Source organism: Anastrepha obliqua, chromosome 3 (assembly GCF_027943255.1).
Source record: "Anastrepha obliqua isolate idAnaObli1 chromosome 3, idAnaObli1_1.0, whole genome shotgun sequence".
NCBI lineage: Eukaryota > Metazoa > Arthropoda > Insecta > Diptera > Tephritidae > Anastrepha > Anastrepha obliqua.
The window spans coordinates 112,263,833-112,271,795 of NC_072894.1; positions in this window are offsets into that span (position 1 = coordinate 112,263,833).

Consider the following 7,963-nt stretch of genomic DNA (forward strand, 5'->3'; position numbering starts at 1 on the left):
CGATTTATATGCAGTTTTGACGTGATAACGTCTTATAATTCGATTTAGCCGGCTGCACGCACGAAAAATGTGTCGTTACCTTGCTCATTGCCGTTACCTTGAATGAACTGCAAGCGAAAGCGCGGAACGAACGACAAAGCAAACAAAGCAAACGAACGGCAACGTTCGACATCTTGCTCTCTCCTACTTAAGTGAGCGTATATATGTATGTATATGCGCATATGTACATATATAAATTCACGTATTTGTATTTGCATATGCCTTCTTATTGATTATTATTAATTTGATTTACTTGAAGAATTTAAAATAAAACCAAGTTTGTTAATAATACCTGTTGTCTTAATGTAATTATTATTAATTTTTTTATTATATATGAAGGAAAAAATGTATGGTAATATTTACCATATACCTTATAAGATATGTTGTATACTAATATATTATACTAGCAAACCCGGCCCCCTTCGCTGGGCACACTAAAATAGAATAGATATGGTTTAGAACAGAAAATATATGGATTTCATATTATTTATTTCTTTATTCTTTATTCAAGCGCTTTGGCATAAACAATATTTTTTGTTTTTCTATTTGTTTTTGAGTAAATATAAAATATAAATTGAAAATCAGGAAAAAAGAAGATTGTTTTTAAATTTCAAATCAACGCATATGAATAAACAATTGTCTTTTTTCCTGATCATCCATGAATTTTTCGTTTCAATTTATATGTTTTATTAAGCATTGGAGCTTTTTTAACCATTATCCATTTATATTTATCAAAAAAGAAACGAAAAAAATTTTTTTTTCCACGAACACATAATTTCATTCGGATTTCACATTAAATTCTCAAATTTCGTAAGAAATTATTCACTGTTCCAAAATCCACTCCAAAAAAATTCACAAACAATTTTTACATGTTGCACTTACGTTTTTTCCTTATGGCATCCAAATCAGAAAGAAATATTGACACATTGTAACTCACACTGTCAATTTGACAGTTCAGTTCCGCCCCAAGCGTTAAAAAAGTAAGCGACATTATGGCTGGTTTAAAAGAACGCTGTACCCGTTGCCAGTGCTCCGAATTACAACCAAACTTTACGAAACCCATTTTCAATACTTACTTAACAATGTGCGTAAGTTTGGTTTAATTCGGTGCAAAGACACGGCGGGTCCACGTTTTGGCATATATTTCGAGATCCTAGTCATCAATAGGTATGAAAATTACCCCGTATTAAAGCACTTATCAACAGCTTTCATTTGATACCCATATTGTACAAACACATTCTAGGGTCCACGTTTTGGTCTCTATCTCGAGACCCTAGTCACGGAGCTGATAGAAATACTCTTAACTAAAGCATTCACCAACAGCTTTCATTTGATACCCATATTGTACATATACATCCGAAGGTTACCCGGGTCCACGTTTTGACCTATATCTCGAGCCCTATTTCCAAAATAAAATATAATCCATGTTACTTGTGGATGATGTAGCTTTCGAATAGTGAAAGAATTTTTAAAATCGGTCCAGTAGTTTTTGAGCCTATTCATTACAACCAAACAAACAAACAAACAAACAAACAAACAAACAAAGTTTTTCTCTTTATAATATTAGTATAGAGTATAGATGTATATAAACATGCATATACATATACAATTTCGCGCAATTTTCAAAAAGAACAAATCTATATGTAAATATGCATACAAATCATATGGACATATCAAATATACGAATCTATTCCGTACGCAAGCAAATGTAAGCTAATGTGCTTGAACTGCAAGCGAGAGCGCGGAACGAACGACAAAGAGCACAATCGGCCCGCGCGTTCGGCAAAGTTCGACATCTGGCTCTGTCCTACTTGAGTGAGCATATATATGTATGTATATGTATGTATATGCGCATTTGTATATAAATTCACATATTTGTATTTGCATATGCCTTCTTGCTGTGTGCATGGTAATGAACCATTTCTCTGTTGAGAATAGGACGATGATAGAAAAAGTAGGAAATGAAAGGGAGTGTTTCGAGTGTAAAGTGTCTTGAAAAAGGCAAATCGATGATGGTGCCTCTTAGTGTTGTTGACTTATTAACGTCTGATGCACAATCGAAATTGAAGATATCTTTCATGAATTTGATAAATGTTTCGTCATTTTTCACGTTTGTGTAAATGTAACTTGACCTATTCCATTGCAATTCCATTTACCTCCTCCTCTATATCCATACAAAATATCTATCAAACAAATAAAATTAAAATTTTGTTTTGAAAATTGCAACCATTCCATCAATATTTTCTTATGACGTTGTCACGTTAAACTATCGTCAGTAAACCGACTTTACAGACAACCCCTTTTTTTCTTTTCATCGATGCATCACAGGCCGCTGTAATACTCTTCATTACGCATGTTGTTGGTGAAACCCGAACAGGAAGCGTTTTGTAGCATTATCTTAAACACTTCAGTATCAAGCGTGTTAATCTTCCAACCAGATGGCTGCCGAGTGGAGACTGAATGTATGTTGCTAGTTTTTATGTCGCAAATTATCGCTGCGTGATCGCTGTGGGTGTAGACATCTTTTGGGGCATCCATTGGCATAATCTAGCGATACCTGAACTAGCAAACGTTAGATCGATGATCGACCCAAATCCGTTGCGACTAAAGGTGTGCTGCGTACCAGTATTGAGAAGGGCTACGTCTAAACATGCTATACTTTCGAGGAGGATTTTCCCTCTAGGGCTTGTTCTTGGGCAAACCCAATCCTGCGCCCAGGCATTGAAGTCGCCAGCAATAAAGAATTAATTCCTACTCTCAGCGTCGATAACCATCTTCAAAACAGTCTGCGTATAGGTATCAATCGGAGCGCTGGGTGGTATATAGACACTATAAATATATAGGTCGTTTACTTTGGCGCAGATAAATCCCGGTTCCTTAATCTCGTACGTCATGGTATTTGTCTGGTTTTTGCAGCACCAAATAGCTGTTTTTCCGCTAGTGTCTTGCAGCCAGTTTGATGCCTTTGGCTTGTAAGGCTCGCTGAGTACCGCTACATAAACGTTAAGTTCCAAGACGGTTTGGCTTAGGAGGTCTTGAGCTGTTTCGCAATGATTTAAGTTGAATTGTAAAACTCTCATTATTTCCTAAGATTTTGTAAGGCTTCGAACTAAATAGGGCATTTGCTACTCCCAAGGTATTGACCAATTTGGCTAGCATTATTTTTAATGCATAATATGCATTTTGGGGAATTGGTGCACTTTTTAGAAAGGTAACCTTTTTCACCGCACTTAAAACAAGCGTCTTTGAAATCGTCATTGCTCGTACAATATCTGGAAGTGTGGCCCAATCCAAGGCATTTGAAGCATCGTTGGGGTTGAAGTTTTTTACGTATGCGACAAGCAATCCAACCTATACGTATTTTCCCGATGCTAATTAGTTTCATCGCCCAGTCCCCAGGTAGTGTCACAGAAACTGTTTTGGTGCAACCGTATGCTTTACGCAAAGATCGAATGTTTGACGGCTCCAGGTTAACATTAGCGAGGAGGTCATTAACGGCTTGACAGATTTCGTCATGAGTTGTAATCTCATCAATGTCACGGATTTCCAACTGTGTGATATCTGTGAGTTTTTTCACCTCTGCTTTTCCACCTAATACTTGCCCCACTGCAGTTGAAGTTTAGAGGTCTTTTCCTCAAATAGCAGATTTTCTGAAATAGCAGATTTCCCTGAGCCGTTTTTCGGATTTTTCGTGCCATTGAACTCATGCCTTTTAGAGTCTCTTCATTCTTCACAATTTTGAAAATATCTGCATAGGAAAGATCTATGATGTCGGGCCGTGTAGGCTTGCTTTTCGCCCGTTTCTGTCCATTCTCTACTTTTGTCCATTCTTCTGCCTGATTGGTCGCAGGGCCTTTAACATATGCCGGCTCAGCATTGCCGGCATCCTCTTAAGGACAGTGTTTTTGTTCTTCTCTATAGCCAATAGCAAGTTATCCTTCACAATTGATTTGGTGGGTGAGGAAATATTCGTGAACGTTTTCCTATTGGCTTAGTGATCGTGTTTGTAGCTCGATCGCTCTCAGTTAGCGGCCTAGCTCTTTTCGCCTTATCATTCGCAACGGTCGATGCTGATGTTTGTGTAGCTTTGGTCACCGTTGTTTTGGTGCCGTTCATTGTTGTATATTTGCTCTCAACTGTTTTTGCTCTTCATTTGCTGATTGATATGCCGTTTTCCGTCCATCATCTTCTTTAGCTCTCCGAGTTTTCTACCCATGGTTTTCAGTGTTTCAGTGGGTGTTGTGCTCAGAACTTCTCTACATGATGCCGGTGACTCCACCGCTTCCACTTCGCTATAGCACGCGGCTTTATCATTGGTGTCGATCTCATTGACAGTAGCCGGTTGACCGTTGCCAGGGTTTGATTGGCCGCGCACCGGGGATTGTGGGATGAGTGCACTTTTTCCAAAAGGGCACGCGGAAGCCAATGGGGGTGAGGACAATTGGCGTTGTTCCTGTGCACGAGTGGAAAAGTCATGGTGTGGACCAGAGGGTATGAAAAAATTATAAATATGAAAAAAAAAATGTATTTGAAAATGATGCTAGGCGAAATGTCAGACGCTCTAAAGGACAAGAGTTCTTACCGCGGCTCACAAAAACAAACAGACAACCACGGTGGTGGCAGCATAATGATTTGAGGATGTTCCTCCAGGCACGGGGTAGGACCTATTCACCTCATAAATAATAAAATTAAAAAAAAAAAAAATATTTACAAGGACATACTTCAATATGCCACTTCATTGGCTTTTTATGCAAGATAATGACCCAAAACACTCCTCAATGTTAATACGTGAATGATTTTTACAAAATAATGTTAAAATTATGTGTTGACAAATCCAGTCACCAGATCTAACCATGAAAAATGTCGGAAAGACTTAAAGAAGCGAATCGGGAAGGAAACATTCAAAAATTAGTCGGATTTATGGCAAAAAAATCAAAGAACTATGGTAGTCCATTTCTATATAAACCTGCCGACGGTTATCAATTCTATGCCAAATCGAAAATAAAACGTCATTGACAATCATGGTGGACCAAGTGCTTATTGATTAAACGTCGATAGTTTAAACAGCATTTTTAATAAAATCACAAAGTTCTTTTTGTACCTTTTTGTTCGTACTGTCACTGGTTTAAGTTTTAAAAGATTCTTGAATTATTGCTTATATTTATTATAAAGGGATTGGAGGTACTTTTTCCAACAAGGGTTTTTTTTTTGACAGATCCGCATCACAACCAGTGTTGCCAGTCTATTACAATTGTAATAGATCTATTACAATTATTCTCAGTTTATTACGCATTACACTTCATATGAAATCTATTACAATTTCCAATTCTAAGAGGAAACAGGAAAAAAATTGTTCATGTTTTAAATTACAATTTCAGCCAAATTTTGAAAAAAATGTTTTATAAAAGACGTATTGGGAAACCTTCTTTATCCATCGCTGCTTATATAAGTCCCATTGTTAACGAGAGAGGGTGAGCAGCGGCCATAAAAGTAAACATGATGTATACTAAAAGGACATATGTCTGGAGATATTTTTGTTTCATTCGCCCTTTTGACAATAATTTCTCCGCTACTGCACATCGTCAATTTTGAATATGTATAACAACACGATACAACACGTTGCAACTTGCAACGTGCGCATTGGCCATAAAGGCTTAAAATATTAAACCCGCTAATGTTGGAAGAATATATGTTAATTAGTGATATCCTGTGTTACTGACTGTGCTATGATGTTTATTTGACTCTGCCTTTCTGAATGAGCTTTACTGCTTTGTTGGAAGTTTATTCAGTTCGAGAATTGTCACTGTGATGAGCATGTCAGTGTGATAGTGAGTGTTTTGTTTTCGTTTTAGTCAATTAAATCCTGTTGATACATCAGTATGGAAAGTTGAGTGTTTCTGAACATTTTCTCACGTGAAATAATTGCGGATTATTTTTTCAATGGACCATGAACAAGAATTTAACATAAAAGTATATCTACATGTACATATGTATTAGAAGGAATCCGTATTTTGTCTTGCAGATTTATTATTAAACGAAAATTAGACTTCGGTTAGGTGTTTGGCCGAGCTCCTTTTCCTATTTGTGGTGTGCGTCTTGATGTTGTTCCACAAATGGAGGGACCTACTGTTTCAAGTCGACTCCGAACGGCAGATATTTTTTATGAGGAGCTTTTTCATGGCTGAAATACACTCGGAGGTTTGCCATTGCCCGCCGAGGGGCGACCGCTATTAGAAAAATGTGTTTTTTTTTTTGTTTTTTTTTTTTTAATTTTGCTTAGACTCCTATTACGGAGTACAGCAATCTATTACTTTTTTGATCATAACTTCAGTACGCTGCTGCGATTGGTTCTGGCAACACTGATCACAACTGTCAAACTAAATTCATAATTTTTTTCAGTATTCATTGACATTTCATCATGGAAATAATTGCGCCTAGACAAAGTTTACAAATCGTGCAATTGTATTATGTAAATCGACGCTCTGTGAAAAGTGTTTATCGCGCGCTCAGGCCAACTTGTGGTGTTCAGCGATGTGCGTCAACAAGCACAATTTCCGTATTTGGGCTGAAGAGCAGCCCGAAGCCATTCCAGAACAGCCATTACATCCAACAACCGTTTGATGCGGCCTATGGGCTGGAGGATTCATCGGCCCATATTTCTTCAAAGACGAGGCAAATGCTTTGTGCATAAACCATCGATGCTGGCAAACGGAAGTCACCATTACTAAAGTTATTCCCGAGATACCGACCGAAGTGCTCCAGGGAGTCATTCAAAATTGGTGATTACGGATGGCCGAATTATGGCGCAGTTGCGGCCAAAATTTGACAGGGACTATCTTCAAAAAATAAATATCATGAATGGTTCTACACAAAAATAATAAAGATTGCCCAAACAATTTGAATTTTCGTTGTTTTATTTCAATTTAAAATCCGATACCTCTAAATGGATTTCCTTTTATTAATCTATGAAATAAAAACCACATACAAGTGAATATCTGTTATTGTTGATTTAAAAAACTTACATTTTCTGCATGAACATGGGGGTATCTATTTTAACCCTTTGGGGACGGGCGAGAGTCGCTGGGGACGAAAGGTATTGGAGTAAAAGTAGTAAAGTAAACAGTAAAGAAAATAAATAAGTTGAACGTAGGCTTTATTTAACACAAGAAAAATGTATCAAAAAATCAAAAAAAAATTATAAACAAACTGCTATCACTGTTAATGTTGAAATGCTTAAGTGGATTTCTTATTGCACGGATTTCCCTTCCACTTGATAAAGTAATGCCGTCATCTTCCGTCGTATCAGATTCAAAGTAATATTCGTCAGAACTGTCACTATTTAACGTATCATCTCTAGATCGCTTAGCCAACGTGCGTAGGATAAAATATAAAATATATAAAAAGCCTGCTGCACCTCAAATTGGCACCTTCCTGCACGAGTAGTTTAACGATTTGCACATGCTGCCGCTCGACTGCCAAATGTAAGGCGGGCTGCAGATTCACATTCTGGCGATCCATGTTGGCTTACAACTCGGCGATCTCGACGTGATTATTCAATGCTGCCAAATGCTGCCAGAGGAGCGGCAATGACACTGAGAGACTGACTCGAAGAACTGAAATTCGTTCTGACTCTACCGTCGTCCCACATCCGAAGTTTACATTATAAGGAAGATAAGACTTCACCGCTAATGGCCCCTAATGTCTTTGAATGAAAACGTAACTCTTTTACTAATCCTATGTTTATCTTATCGTTTAGAACGACAGACGTTGCGAGCCTTGCAGCTACGAACTAATTTGGGCGGCTATGTGCCGACACTCGTCCCAAAGGGTTAATGCCCAAATGTGTACATACGTTTTGTGTGTTTAAACTCGCAAATTTAAAACAAAACTATGCCATATTGTTGTTCTTGTAGCAGCACAAAAC